General features: G+C 35.9%; 1 protein-coding gene across 2 annotated transcripts in view; it reads right to left on the bottom strand.

The window, feature by feature from the left end:
- LOC114152078 (protocadherin-15-like) overlaps nucleotides 1-15,369 on the bottom strand; it is a 283,395-nt gene that overhangs the window by 157,407 nt on the left and 110,619 nt on the right. The gene's annotated exons all lie outside the window — the stretch shown is intronic.

Genomic DNA, 15,369 nt, shown 5'->3' with positions numbered 1-15,369 from the left:
TCATGAGTTAAAATGGCCCAGTCATAGTGAAGACCTAAATGTAATTGAGAATTAGTGACAAAACATGAAACATGCTTTAGATTCGATCTTTCCTGTGCAACTGAATTGGAACTGTGAGAAAAGCTATGATCCTCGCTATGATGCCTCGCTTTTTTTCAGATTAAAGTAAAATAAATGGACTGAACTTATATAGTACTTTTCCAGTCTTCTCATACGTCAGAAGAAGCAAAGTCTTGCAATTTCACTAATTCATGCCTGGCTTGAATGTGGAAGTTTATTTTCTCCCTCTTGGCCACCTTTCTGAGTTAGTGTATTGAATCTATATAATATCTGAGTTTCACCTGTGAGGTGAGTAACAGAAAATATCACTTTCAAACTTTTTAGATATTCACATTTTCTGTGATGTTTATTTCATTTATATATATATGATGATTTTCTGTTTTGTTTTCTCTAAAACACTTTGGAAACCATTTTAGAACAGCAGAAGAAAACATACGTATATTAGAAAAAGGTCTAGACTAGACTAGAAGATAGACCAATTTAGAAAAAAACCCACTTAAAATAATTGGAAGTTAAATCTTTTTTTAATAAAGCAGATGGCACAGATGAAAGAACTTTTGACTGCACACAGTCAGTTATGGAGTATAATTAAATCTTGCAAGATGCTTTGAGAAAAATAGAAGCTGGGAGACAAGTCTTATGAATTCTATATTCATTTTCATCTTTCATCCAGAGAAATAGGAAAAACAATTAGATAAGAAATAGAAAACAAGGGATAAAACAGAGTTAGTTTAATACAAGCAAAAACAGGACATCTGAGCATACCTCGATGGAGCTGAAAATGATGCTGTCAATAATAAGTGAACATCCTTATTGGAATTTGGCATTAGTAGAACTCCAGGCCAGGCCAGGGATGTGACTAAATGTACTGCTAGAGTTCATTTGACTGACTGTAAGATTGATGAATCTACTTTAACAAGGCCGACTGGTTAGTTTACAACCATTTGTAACTCTATAGGTTTTCTATTTAACCTTCTCCATCCTTGGTCAGGTCGAGGGATGAATCCATTATCCCATTTGCCAGCCTATTCCTGTTCTTGCATCAACAGAATCACACATTGCTTGTTATTCTTGAGTATCTCAGAGATAGTTTATCTTATTGAGGATAAACATATCACAGCCAAAAGAAAGAATTTTAAATATCAGTAACCACTACAATGACAGTATACAATATAAGGCCTGCTTTACTTCACTCTGAGCAAATCATGTGATGCCGCAAGGGATAAAACAGAGTTAGTTTCATTAGTTAGTGTTTGGGTTTGTTAAATTATGATGGCCTAAATTTTTATAAGACTGGAAATCAGGACACACCATAATAACAGAACATCCTGAAAATAGTTGGCATCTATGAATAATTTTTCATAGTTGTTTTAGGTCAGCCAGTTTTGATCTTAATCATACATTGAAAAACACAACTTTCTCAACTGTGGAATATATACATATTTATTTTTACTTTTTTCTAAATTTGGCATTAAAGACATTGAAACTCAGGCTTGATTAACCCATCTATTTTACCATAACACAATTTTTATGAATTGACATCTTTAAATTGATTTTTCCAAATTAGTAAATGGTAAATTACATAGACACCTTATTTATAATTTGTAATTTTCTTTAATTACATTATTGATTTATACTAAACATTCAGCTTTAAATTCTCCATTACAACTTAAATTGCATTAAAAAGCATTATGGTACCCCTCTTTGAATCTATGGCATAGGAAAACATGTTGCTAAATATCTCAGCATCACAGTTTTTAAGCATCTGACACTAAAATACGAGATTCAAGACCATTTCTAGACATGTCTAAAAATTACAACTCAACTTGAGGCATCAAACTTACTGCAGACATGCAACAATGCAGCTAAATTTATTCAAGTGCAAATCAAAAACTTCAGCAATGATTTGATAATAGCATTACTTGATGCCATGCTACTCTGCAGATACTCCGCATGCCAAAGGCTTGAAGTGGTCCAAAACATGATTGCAGACTGACCTACTTTATGATTAATTCTGCTAATAATTATTTCAACACTTTGGAGGCACTTATACATATTGTAGAGCATTTGGCTGTCTGTATCCCAGATAAAAGCCACTTGTATCTGGGATACAAGCAGCCAAAATTAGCTTCCTCCATAGGGTGGTCAGATTCAGCAGAAGCCTTTCATCTATGGGGAGCTCAAAGTGGAGCTGCTGCTTCTCTGTGTCAAAAGCATTTGGTTTAAGCAGTTTGGGTTTCTGATCGGGATGTTTTCTAGGTGCCTACTTTTGGTGATTTTTCATGGCTTGTGAATGCTTTAGGGTCCCTCAGAATGAGCTAGAGGGTGTTCCCTCTGGGACTTGTTATCCACACAACCCCTTTTGAATAAGCAGATGGATGGGCGGATGGAAATGTCATCATCAAATCATCATCTGAACATTACGTATCTGGTGATGTTACTGCAAAAAGAAACTTCCTGATGTAGTAGCAGACTTGTTCTTTCATCCCAGTACACACATACTCACATAAGATGTAACAAGACTTGATGCTTCACAAAACGTATCCAATTTTTTTTCTCTTTTCGACCCATTAAGGTATATTTTAGATACTCCAGCAAATGTGGCATGATAAGGAAAAGCATAACTGAACCTTCAATGATGAAATAAACACACGCCGTTTCTTACACATTTCTTCGTCTAAGCTAACTTAGGCTTGTATGCATTCCTAAAAATACACCATAATTAGCATAATCACCAGAAAATGTTTAATCCAATGGAACAGGAGAGCTGAATGAGATAAAACACAAGTGCTTGACTATGATGGATGTGATCATTATGTGAATTTATTTGGAAGCTATACTGAAATGTTATTTGAAAGATTACACAATTACTCTTCTAGGTAAAATAAGTATCCACTTGAACTTTTTACCTCACTATACATTGTGACGTGGGCATTGAAAATATTTACAGCAGAAGCTGGTAACAACATACATGATTTATATGTATTTTTCTTAAAGTAGATAAAAAATGAAGTCCCAGCTAAACAAATGAGAATGACACAGATTTAAGTAATTAAGTAATTTGTGCAATGCTGGTTCAAAGACATCTCTTGACTAAAGAAACATTTCACATCGTTGTTGAGGTGTGATTTTGACCGATTCTTTCATGCTGTGTGTTCTCGAGTGTTCTCAGAGTCCTTTGATGCAGTCTGATTTTTAGCTTTTACATATATTTTTAGCTGCATATGAGTCAGGCAATAGACTGGGCCATTCTACTAGCTTTACGTTCTTTTGCCGACATCAATTAGGAGTTTCTTAAGATAATAGTATCCGGCACTATTATCTTGCTTGAGAATCTACACTTGTTTCTTTCTTTTCTCAATGCATCCTTCATTCATGCTATTTAAACCTGCAAACTTAAGTTTTGACAGGATGAATTTGTGGAGTTTGGCAGGATCATTTTGCCTCCAATTATAGTATATGCAGTGTCACTCAAAACTGTCAGGTTTGGCCTGAAATACACTGAAGTCTCACTGAAAAAACATTTTGGTCTAGTTCCTTGTGAAAATATCTTAGTACACTTAAAACAAGACAAAACTAACTTATAAGCACCTTTTCAGCAAAAGACCTTGTTTTGAGTCAATAATTCCTTAATATTGATGAAAAAGTACTAGTTCCACTAGTGGATTATTTCATAAATAGCTTGGAAAAAATGTTTTGTTATAAGTGAAATAATCTTCCAATGGAATCTAGTACTTTTTAATCAATATTAAGGAATGATTTACTTAAAACAGATTCCCAATGCTTGCTGAAAATTTACTTGCAAGTTAGTTTTGTTTCATTCAAAATATACCAAGATATTTGCACTAAAAGCTAGACCCAAATTACTTTGTAAGGTGTTGTGTTTTAGGAGTACTCCAAATCTGCATCAAAATTTTAACTATTTCCTTAGCTGTGGACTCTTGCGCGATAAGTGTACACAGAGGAAACAATGAAAATGTCATTACTGATTGTTTTCATTGAAAAAAACTGCACCTGCTATTTTCTGCAAGTTCTTGTTGACTCCGTCTGATTGTTCCCTTGTTGAAATGTTGTTGGGCCACCGGGCTATTGCTGTTTTATGATGAAATGTTGTTCTTTGTATGTCCAGATTATGGTTCCTTTGATACTCGCTAAGAACCCATAAGTTTAGAAATGCAACTTTAAAAATTTCCAGTGGTATATTTTACAGCAGTATGTTTTTTGCTTTTACACATGTTAACAACCAACTTTTTTGTCTCCATAGAACAGTCGGTGTCCTGTCTTGCCTGGAATTCCAAGACAGATGACATTGAAAACTAAATTACCACAATCCTTAGGGCAATGTGGCCTTGACAGGCAAATCAAGTAACGTAAACTGTATGCTTATATCTTGAAGGTTGCATGCTAATGTTGGTTTAAAAAAGAGCCATTATACATAAAAGGCATTGTAGAATACTTAAAGTATAATAAAGAGGTACATAAAAAAGTATGTTAATTTGTAAAAACTTTATGTGTTTGACTCTGTATCACTTAACACACAGGAGACCAATTACCAGGCCTTACATCATGCATTATTAATGAGTCATCCCACTGCATCCTATCCTTCAGCGCATTATCACAGAGTGGAAGTTTTTAGACTACAAACTTAATTTTCCCTCAGTGTGTCCATGATTTTTTTTCTGGTTGTTGTGCACAACAAACAGAGGGAAGGATAAAAAAAGAACTTGGTATTTTAATTTTTACTGATGCAAGCAAAAAAAATAAAAAATAAATAAATCAGGATATTATTAGACACAGACAGAAATATTGGTAAAGGAACCCTAAAAAACAATTTGTAACTTGTCCTCTGTAGTGTCACCAATGAAGAACAATAAAGACCAGTGTTTGTAGGCTATTTTAGGTTGGAGATGAAAGACAATATCAAAGACAAGAACAGAGATTTACATTGGCAAGAAAAAGTTGAATGCCAAGCAGGATTGTTTGCTTCTGTGTATGAGTCGACAAGGGGAAAAAAAAAACAAAAAACATAATATTTTTGGTCCATGTACATAAAACCATCTGCGCACAACACATACACACATGCACTGAACAATTTCATATCTGATCTGGCAGATATAAAATTGGGTCATGGCCTTCTGTGCTGCCATGGAAACCACTTCAAATACTCTGCTGTGATTTGTTGATTTTAAATAAATAGGGAAATTTTATTAAATTGGTTTCCGTACATAGGAGATGGGATATAAAATCAACTCATTAAAGGGATTTGATTTTTACCGTCTAGCTGCTCCCCTAAGTCTAGGTCCCTTTGGGGATTTTAAACGGAAGAAAAATCACCCAGATACACACATTGAACAGGAAAATAAGAAACCAACAATGTGTGTTACTGTGTCTAATTGAACAGTGTACAGGATAAAATATAAATAGGCTTTCTAAGCAGAAATCTTACTGCAAAGAACGAGACTGAATTCTGAGCAGTTTTGTATAAATTGGCATATAAGTTAAAGCACAGAGGCTGAATAGAGAATGTGGGAGTAACAATATAGAGAGAAGAATAAAAGCAATGTGTTAGAATGAGCACAAAGAGCGATTAAATGACAACATAATGCAAAAGAAAGAGAGAATGAACTTTGCTTCTGTGGATTAATAGTTATTTTACAGAACATTAGCTAAATTGAACATTGACACAGGGCAGGTTTGTCATGCAGATATAAGCCACTGCCTGAAAAGTAATGTAGGAGGGGTGGAGGAAGTCAAGAAAAATAAAAAACAAAGCGGGTGAGAGCAGATTCTCTTATTAAAGATATGCCATAGGATGATTACAAATAACAGCTTTTATTGAAATACAAAAAATCTTGAAACTTTGTCCTCTATTTTGATTTAGATTGTACATATGAACTAACAGTGGGCCTTGTGGCTCCGTCACATTTTTTGAGCTGAAATGGATCAGGGTCAATTCACCTCTTTGCCCCATTGCATTAACCATTTTCCATTTCATACCTTTAAACAAACTATTTAGCATTCACATCCTGCCTAATAATATGGTGGAGCCCTGACCCCTCAAGACATGGACTCTACTAAACCCCTGAAGCTGTACTGTGTTATCTGTCACCAAGATCTTACTATCAGGACCTGTAAGTATTGGATCCTCAATATCCAGCACATCCCACAGCTCGACTGGATTGAAATATTGGGAATTTGGAGGCCAAGTTAACATCGAAAGCTCACTGTTGTGCTTTTCAATCTATTGCTGAACCCTTTTGCTTTGACACAGGGCTCTTTATCCTGCTGAACTGAGCCAAAAGCACCAGTCAATGTCATTTTTGTTTAACCCTGGAGATGGGTGCACATCAAAGTAATTTAAACTCATCACTGTTGGATCAATTCACATAAACCAGTCTTTGTTTTTCACATGTATAAATGACTTTGTCTCTAGTCCACCATTGTTTCCTCCTTGGAACACTTTTATGGAAATCAACTCCTGTAGACTGGGAACATCCCACAATAAGTACAATTTAAATTTACTGCCCAATGTATACCACACTCAAACACCAATGAGGAGACAGACAGTTGGTGTTACTTCTCCTGTGGGTGATCATAATATTATTTATGCTCGTATATCAGTTTTTATTCTTGGCCACGTGTATCTAATTAAGTGTGACAAAATGGGAGCCAGAGACTAAGCAAAATAGCTTTGAGGATTCTCCTGCTGGTTGAAATTATTTATTGGAGTTGACCACAATCTGATTTGCTTAAATTTTACTATGAGTAAGTTGTAGAAATGGCTTGAGATAACCAGTTGTTGAAGTAGCAACTGATTATCTGGAAGAGGTTTGAAATATTCCAATGTAGATGCCTTGGGTCAGGTACTGAGATTTTAAAAGTGAAAGGAGACAATGATTTGAGCTATCCGAGTGTCTTGCTCTAATCAGTGGAACCCTGTAATCAATATAACCTTCAATTCAGCTTTTTACCAAACGTCCTGAATAAAAATATTCATCCATTAATGATCTTAAGCTCAAGAACACTAATATGAGGAAGCAGGACAATGATCTGAAACCACCACCTCAAGATGGCTTAGAAACAAACGTATAGAAATTGAGTTGGTGTGGCTTGACCTTATTAAACAGACTGTTCATATTTAAGAATGTCTCCGGGTGACTGAATTTAAATAATTGCAGAAAAATAGCGACTAGAAATTCCTCCACAGCAAGGTAGAGACCAGTTGGCATTTCTGACAAACACTTCCTGTCAAGAGTACCCCAACAAGTTATTATAATTAGTGGAAAATTGCTTTTCATGAATGTTCCATCCATCCATCCATCCATCTTCTTCCGCTTATCCGAGGTCGGGTCGCGGGGGTAGCAGCTTCAGAAGGGAGGCCCAGACTTCCCTCTCCCCAGCCACTTCTTCTAGCTCCTCCGGGGGAATCCCGAGGCGTTCCCAGGCCAGCCGAGAGACATAGTCCCTCCAGCGTGTCCTGGGTCTTCCCCGGGGCCTCCTCCCGGTGGGACGTGCCCGGAACACCTCACCAGGGAGGCGTCCAGGAGGCATCCTGACCAGATGCCCAAGCCACCTCAACTGGCTCCTCTCGATGTGAAGGAGCAGCGGCTCTACTCTGAGTCCCTCCCGGATGACTGAGCTTCTCACCCTATCTCTAAGGGAGAGCCCAGCCACCCTACGGAGAAAACCCATTTCGGCCGCTTGTATCCGCGATCTCGTTCTTTCGGTCATGACCCAAAGCTCATGACCATAGATGAGGGTGGGAACGTAGATCGACCGGTAAATCGAGAGCTTCGCTTTTTGGCTCAGCTCTCTCTTCACCACGACGGACCGGTACAGCGCCCGCTTGACAGCAGACGCTGCGCCAATCCGCCTGTCGATCTCCCGCTCCCTTCTTCCCCCATTCGTGAACAAGATCCCGAGATCGGGATCTTGTTCATGAATGTTCTCCCCATGCAAGTGTAGATTCCCTCCAGGTACTCCAGCTTCCCCCCCACAGACAAATATGCAGAAACCCTTAATTCTTAATCCTCTGTCTTCTGGCTTTTCAATTTATGTTTACCATTGTGACTGTAATTCCTGACACTTTTTTGATATAACCACCCTGAAGCTTAAATCTCTATTAAGTCTGGGACATTGTTTTATAGCCAGTAACATATGGATTCATTCATATAGACAAATCTTGCAATGAATTATACTTTAGAAACCCTTTTAATAGGATTACTAGATGAATACACACAAATACACAATATATGAAAATATTGAAAATGTCTCTATTTATACCCAAATGAGTCTTGTTGAACAACAAAAGGGAAATACTATCCTATGCATGTCTATGCTCATATTGTCATGTATGCCCACACACTGACATTACCTTAGTGTAATATTGCTCTGCTGTAAAACACTGAACACAAAGTATGTCTTTAGCATTCCAGATATCCTATCCAGTATTTAGCATTCTAAACCTTTCAATACTTAATGAATGACTTATTTGCAGATGAAAGCCTAATATATCAAAACATGGATGTAATTCCCAAAGAAAGTGGGAGTAGAGTGGAATTTATTTGAAATCTTGTGTATTTTTATTCTTAAAAATAAAATATACTTAAGAGAAAATATATACTGAAAACTCTTATTGTCCATGTGCCTAAGCCAAGATGAGCTGAAAAACAAACAAATAAAAAGAGTAATAAAATGTGATTGTTGGAGTGGCCCTCATATAATCCAGAATTTATTATGAGACAAACAAGCGGTGGGATAAAGATGTGTGATTTTTGGATATTCATAAAAATCCAGCCATATGTACAAACAAATTAAATCCCTCATATTTTATAGAGAAAGTGAATTTTAAAAATTTGTAGTTGTTGGATAGACTTAGCATAATTGTTTACATTAGTTCCTCTACCCCATTCTAGCTTAGCCCAGATAGAAAATGTGATCTACCTCCCTTAAATAAGTATTCAAAGTATTTGAATACTTTCAAAGACTTTGAAATAAATGTAATGTTACAATATGTAACATTGTACATTACAGTTGTAATGGAATGTTCATCTTACAGAAAGTTACACTTCACAGTCCATAGTACATCTTCACTAGATGGATCATCAGCTGGAAATTTGAGATAGACTTTTGCGGTTTGCCATTTTTTGATTTTTGCCATGAAATTCTCCAATGGATTCCATTTTTGCCCATTATGTGTCTTACTGTTGAATCGTGAGCACTGACCTTTATCAAGACTGGTCAGACTTACTGTGATTTAGATATTGTTCTGGGTCATGTTCTGTCCTTATTTTGTCAGAAAACTCTTAGATGAAGATGATTTGGTAGGCTGGCCATTGCTGGCAAGATTTACCACTGTTCGATGACTTTTCCTTTTGTGGATAATGGCTCTGATTGTGGTTGGAGAGACGTACAAATGCATTTCTATGGCTTTGGGGCTGCCGCCTGACAGATAAATGTAAATGACTGTTTCTTATCTGGTATAGTTTTAAAATTGGGGGTTTTAAGATTGTTTAACCTACTTCATGTTACACAGATTTTATTCAAGTTAATTCTTTCTTTTACATGTCTTGCTGTAATCAGAATTGAGTTTGGGTGACGATCCTGAATCAGAACCACTATTAATTAATCACAATTAAGAATTTACCAGAGAGGGGGCCATTTTACACAGAGCTTTTAAGTTGTCCCCAGGCATAGCTGGGTTTTCCCTGGGTGCTTTAGTTTTACGATAAGATTATTTTATCATTTTATCATAATATATTCTATCCAGAGAGGTCTTTTTTAATTGCAATCCACAAAATCTTTATAGTAAAAAGATCACTGTCGAGCTATGGTATTACAAGCACTGTTTTGACCAAAACCCACAGTTGCACAACCAATAAATAGTACTTTCTCCAAAATAGCACATGCTGGAATGTAAAATAAAAATGTCTTAAAACTGACCAGAGTGTGATTAAAATGTAAAAACATCAGTTCATGCAGTGCAATAATTAATAAATTAATAAAAAGATAGTAAATACTAAATGTGTGGGCCTCTCATACATTTCATTTTGTTTCACGTCACCAATTACAGAGGCATTCTAATTAGAAAATTAGCATAGTTAATTGTCCTCATCAGCCACAATTCCTTATGCAACTCTCAATAGATACATATAGAGGGCAACTCAAATCACTAATTAAATTCCCCTCAATATTTCATTAGCTCTGTCTAATTATCATTTTTTCAAACAAGTACGATAATGGGGGAAGATCTGATGGATACTTGTGGTCAAGTATCTGGCAGTGGTTAAGCCCCTCTACATTTTGCATTTTGTTAAACCGTCAGTCGTAATTGAAAACGGTATAATTTCTGTATAATTTTCAAGCTTTTCCAGGATTAATCAATTAGGAGGAAATTAGTGTTCAGGGACACAACTGACCTAGAGGCTGCTCAGTGTCTGTGTCCATATCGATACTGGGCTTCATGGCTGTTAATGTGATTATCCATTTTGCATCCTTCTTCCATTAACATTTTTCTTAAAATCTAGGAATTTAAAGGGTAGGATAAAAAAAACAAAAAAACTTGTAAAAGTATTCATGCACCTTCAACTTTTTTTCTGGTTTTATCACAATAAATATGGGAGAGAAAGCAAACATGTGGAAAAGGGTGTGAAATGTCCTTCAGGATAATAAGTAGAAAGCCTCTTATGTTGGAGCAGCAGACCAACTTTCTTAGGGTTCCAGGTATCAATTGAGAGCTAAAGGGCAGTGCTTAGAAAACATGTTGCTTTAAATTAGGCTGTTGCATAACATTTTTCCAAGAGGGAAAAATTTACTTTAACATCTACCAAATAAAATAAATAAGAACACATTTTAATAAATACATCATGCAATTCTTTGGAAATACTTTGTTGGAAAAAATATATATTTCACTGCACCAGTAACTCAGAACAGAGTGTGCTGTAAGTTGGTTGTTAAACCGACAGACAGTCTGAATATAACAGTGTTATGATACATAGCTCATTTTAATTAGCTCCATAAATGAGGGTTTAATCTGCAGTAATTGCCGAGATAGAACATTCTGAAGGCAGCAGACTGACCAAAGAGCTCATCCATATCATCATTCACCATTCTACATCTTGAGTTCTGGAAAGCTGCTTCTTCACATGTTTCAGCTTACATTTCTGACACTACTTAATGTTTGTCTCTAAGAACTTTATTTGGTGAAGATGCTCTCCTTTTGGGAGAAAACTGCTCTCCATTTAAATTTGCTTACAAAAAGGTTTGCTGGCTACAAACTTTAAACATAAATCTGTCACAACCCCCATACCTTATGCACTATGCTGATGAACTACAACACTGAAACTGATAGCATTTTCAAAGGTCCAGATGAAAAATTACACAATATCATTCCGCAGTATATAAAAAAAAGCTTACAGTGCAAAAAACAGGCTCCTGTTCCAAAAATCGATAATTTAGGCTTGACTGAAAGACAACAATCCCTTACACAGGTCAGAACTGATTTTATAATAGATGAACATTGCTAACATTAAGCTGAAATTGCCTTTTACTTCAATGAAATAAAAAAAATGCAGATTTTATTTCTATACTGAGTCAGTGCTACGAGTACAACTACCGTAACTTAAACATGGCCCTCCAATTCTGTTAGGAAGTATATCCTGCCAAAATGATGCTAGAAGCATTGTGATTACTACAGAAGGGTCTGGTTTCTCTGCAAATTCTATTAAAACATTAACCAAATTATTAATTGGTTAGTTAACCAATTAATAAATTAATGTATGTAGAGTTTTGTAAAATGTATCTGTTCTTGATTTTATGACACCATTATGTGTTCAGACAAAACAAATTTCAACATCAAACAGAATACAAAATGCAGTTTTGAGACATTTATATTATTCTTAAATTTTTCCCCATTTTGTGTGTCCTGACAATTATTAAACTACAGAAAGAAAAACCGGGTGCAACAATAAAGCAAGAAATATGTTTAAATTGCTCAAATCTGTTGAATTTTGTTTGCATTTAAGTGTAATTAGTGAAATCTGCAATGTAAATACAGTGTTGGAATACAGAAGACAGCCCTGTAATACATGTACAAAATGTGGAATAGACAGGGATTACTTCGGGAGTCACTGCCCAAGTTTCTCATAAAAAAATTAATTTAAATGTGGAGTAGAGATGGAAATCGAGAAGAAAAAAATTATTTTTTGCAAAATGTCCATGTCAGACTGGGCTTGAATTCCTGACGTAGTAAAAATAGACTTAAATGAGGTGATGCATTTCGATCGTCCATGTGTTGTTCATCTCAAGTTATTTTTACCTAATTTCAAGAACTCTTAAGATGCAGATTATGTTTTTTTATAAACAATTTTCTCATGCATTAGCCTTAGAATAATATTTTTTTTCCATAACCAGAGATAACTTGACACACCAGATGGTTTGATATGCAGACCTACTGTAGCTGATAAGAAAATAGCAGAGTTTTTAAAAAAGTTTTTGGCAGATTATGAAACGAACCATCTGTTTATCAGCAGTTTGCTCAGGAGACCCTAGAACTTAACATTTTCATTTTCAGCAAAAGAGTTTGATCAAACTTTCTCTTAAAATAGCTATGACAGACATAAGGACATATATAGTAAAGGATGGAAAGTAAATGTAATCAATAAATGATTAAACATGTTTTTATTATCGCAGAAATTACTATTGGACCTTATTCTCTAATTTCCATCAAAGGAACTGCCTTTTGAGGTCTGTAACACCTGAAGCATGTCCAGACTGAAAACAGCACTGTAAGAATGAACAAAGCCAACATGAAGTAAGAGATTTGTCTCTGCAGAGAAATAAATTCACATACTGATCCTATTGCACCTAAAACAAGGCTGTGTTGGGTTTACTTATTCAGGACCATGTACAGAATCATTATTCTCACAAGAGAAAAGATGTGGAGCCAGATTTAGTTATTGACCAGTTTCCAGTATTCCTTAAGGAAGATGAACTGACATAAGAAGAGATGAGATGAAGCACTTGTATATACTGTATATATATATGTATATATATATATATCCCCCCTCCATTTCTTTATACTCTGACACCTTATAGGCACTACTTTTAATGTACATTATCGGAATATTACGTGGTAGACATATGCAAAGTGGTGCATAACTGTGAAATTGGAAGAAAAGGATCCATATTTTTCAAAGATTTAAAAACATCTGAACAGTTATAGAAAGGATAGGCATTTAGCCTCCTGGTTTAATATTGTACAGAACCAGATTTTGCTGAAGATGCAGCTGGTAATCTGTTTAGGGGATGTTTAGTAGTTTTACAGATATGCAGACTTTGCAAAAGTATAGGAACATCGATTTTCAAGTGTTGCCAAACGGTATCAATTAGATGTAGATCCTGGCCATTCCAATAAATGAATATGATTCAATATATTCCAGCCCAAGCTCTCACTTTTTGTTTAGAGGTGCTGTAAGATGAACCTGCCTCAAGTCTATTGCAGACTAACAAGTTTTCTTCCAGGATTGCCCTGTATTTAGCTCAATCCAGCTTCCCCAAAAGTTTGATTTTGGTCTAATCCCACCAGAGTAACTTCTAAAACATTTCTTTAAAGCTGTTTCGGGCATGTCGTGGTGGCGTAGGGGATAGCGCAACCCATGTTTGGAGGCCTTAAGTCCTCGACGAGGCCGTTGTGGGTTCGACTCCCGGATCCAATGATATTTGCCGCATGTCTTCCCCCCTCGCCTTCCCCCTTTCCTGTCAGCCTACTTTCATATAAGGGACATGAGAGCCCACAAAAGACCCCCTGGAGGGGTTAAAAAAAAAGCTGTTTTATTGTGTTTGCATTCAAGGTTAACTGGTCAGGCAGTGGTTTAAGAGGTGTTCAAAACATGGAATACAGTTTTGTTACCTAAGTCCATTTTAAAAGTCTCCCCTTATATGCAAACTGTCAGGTGTCTTCTTTGGACTTCATCAAGAGTTTGGTTTAATAATGTTCTCAAAAACTTTTGAGGCCCTCACAAAGCACTCATACTTGTACTTGGAGTAAAATATGCAAGGGTTGGATCATTTACCAATGTGTTGACGGAAAGGCAGAAGAAATAAACGTATATCATGTTAAAAACCAGGTATTCTTTTCCATTATTCTCACGTTTATGCATTAATCTAGGTCTATTACAGAAAACTCCTACATTATCGTTTTGCACGACAAAATGAAGAAAAGATTAAGGGGTACCAATACTTTTCCAAAGCACTAGAAGACATGCCTTTATTGTCACATTGTACAGAAAATTGCCTCGCAGTGTCAGCTGAGTAGCTAGATAAGTAAAAAAGAAGTGAATGTGTATGTGTTCCTCCTGTATAGAGTAAAAGCTGATATTCCATGATGGGGATTCTCAGCCTCAGGGTGTCTTTAGAAGAGTTGTTAAGGAAGAATATCTGCAGAGGTTGGCTCACTACTGTAGAACAAATTGTAAATAGCCTCATTATTCTGGTCTTTGGTTAAACAGCGGCTCCGAAACCAGACCGGATCTCCATACTGCAGGATATTCTGAACTGTACTGCACCTGTTATACGACATTACAAGAATAATTACTTTAGTAGAACAATTTACTAGGTAATATTTCTACAATAAAAATAAATGGGCTTTTATTATATATAAACCACATATGTGCTGCATTCATACTGCCAAAACAAAACAATAACCAGTCTATATAAAATTGTGTTTGTATCTTCACTTAGGTTTTCCACATTATTTATGTGAGAAGTCCCAGAATATCAATGTTATCGCTTATTTTAGTTCACTTTCGCTTTATACTGAAAAACACTACAAAGACCTATTAGATGTTTTTGTTCTCATCATTGAATATCAGAATGGTAGGGTAGACAAAAAACTAATCCCTGCATGCAGCCTTCCCTTCCAGTAACATATACTGTATATAGAAGAACTGTTGAAAATAGTAAAAAGGGTGAATAGAAATTGCATGAATTTCTCCACAGTAATGAGCAATCAACAGCACTAAGCAATTAACAGATACCAGCAAGCTGTGGGGATAAAAGGAAACGTATGTCTGATGTTTCCATGCTAATCTCCGGTAATGTCGGTGTGGATTGTTGTGATCAGCTCTTGTTTGCCATTTCCTGAGACAAAACAAGGTTTCTAGAAAAAATTAATATAGTAATAAAAAATTTAGTGTGTAGTTGAGTCAGACATGTAGTGTAGTATAACACTTGTACTGTATGTTTGTTCATTAATTGCTTTTTCTCTGTTATTTATTTTTGGAGAAAGGCTCTTGTGGCCTTCATTCGTCC

This window comes from Xiphophorus couchianus, chromosome 10 (assembly GCF_001444195.1).
Source record: "Xiphophorus couchianus chromosome 10, X_couchianus-1.0, whole genome shotgun sequence".
Lineage (NCBI taxonomy): Eukaryota > Metazoa > Chordata > Actinopteri > Cyprinodontiformes > Poeciliidae > Xiphophorus > Xiphophorus couchianus.
The sequence above is the reverse complement of the archived record's forward strand: the minus strand, read 5'-3'. Positions and strand labels throughout refer to the sequence as shown.